The sequence below is a fragment of the Arachis duranensis genome, chromosome 10 (genome assembly GCF_000817695.3).
Source record: "Arachis duranensis cultivar V14167 chromosome 10, aradu.V14167.gnm2.J7QH, whole genome shotgun sequence".
NCBI lineage: Eukaryota > Viridiplantae > Streptophyta > Magnoliopsida > Fabales > Fabaceae > Arachis > Arachis duranensis.
The window spans coordinates 25,358,541-25,359,779 of record NC_029781.3 but is presented as its reverse complement, the minus strand read 5'-3'; positions in this window follow the sequence as shown (position 1 = coordinate 25,359,779).

Here is a 1,239-nt window from a genome sequence, read left to right as displayed (position 1 = left end):
TATATGGCGCGGAGCTGTGTCCGGATGGCTAGTCTTCATGCCGCTATTGCCCGGGAGTTCAAGAAATCCCCCATTGGTGCGACCAGCTCTCGACTTGATAAGGCTCGTTCCGAGCTTGATAAGATTAGTCAACTGAAGGCTGCCCGGATTGCTGAGCTGGAGGCCTCCTTGGAGAAAGAGAAAACTAAAGCTACCGCGGCTGTGGCGGCAGCGAAGACATCTGAGGAGATGGCGAAGGCGGCTACGGAGAATTATACCAAGCTATATACCGAGCTTGTGGAGACAAGGGAGGAGTTGCAATCCGCGCAGGACAAGTTTTACGAGCTGGAAGGTCATGTGGCCAAGGGCATGGATGCCATGTTCGAGAATTTGAAGGCTCAGGTCCGAGTTCTTGCTCCCGACCTAGATTTGAGCTTGTTCAGTACGGATAACGTCGTTGTGGATGGCCAGATTGTTCCTGCTCCTACTGAGGATGAGGTCCCGATGTCCGACCCCAAAGTTCCGGTTGAGAACCCGACTTCCCCTTTGGTCGGGAATAGATCTGGTGTGGAAGCTTCATATCGGGATGACGTTGCTGTCGATGCGGTCCCGATATCTATGTTTCCTCCGGAGCCTGCTGTTGATGTGGAGTCTGGAAAGGACCTTGATCCCCTGTAGTCTTTTTAGTGGTTTGCCCGGCCTGTGGGCTTTTTGTTGGATGATTTCTGTGAACGCTTTTTGGACACCTTTCGCTTTATTTAGCTACTTGCAGTAGCTTTATTATGCGGTGTTTTTTGTTTTTTTTTTTGTTTTTTTGTTTTGTTTCCGCTTTTGTGCTTTTTAGTTGTTTTCGGGTAACAACTTTTTAGCCAGCGTTTTGACCTTTTGTTTCCGCTTTTGTGCTTTTTAGTTGTTTTCGGGTAACAACTTTTTAGCCAACGTTTTGACCTTTTGTTTCCGCTTTTGTGCTTTTTAGTTGTTTTCGGGTAACAACTTTTTAGCCAGCGTTTTCCTTCGATTTCGTTCTTTCGCTTTGTACTTTTTAGTTGCTTTTGTAAAGCAACTTTTTAGTAAGTGTTTTTTGAAATCTTGGTTCTTGCCGTTTTAAGGCTTCTTTCTTGGGTCCGAGCTTCTTCTCGGGCGTCGGGTGCTCGAGTACCTCCTTTTTGTTAGGTCCGACTTTGTCGTTGGTCGGTTCTTTTGAGTTATTTCTGTAATCTCTTTGGCTTTTCGAGCCATTTCAGAGTTACTTTATAACTT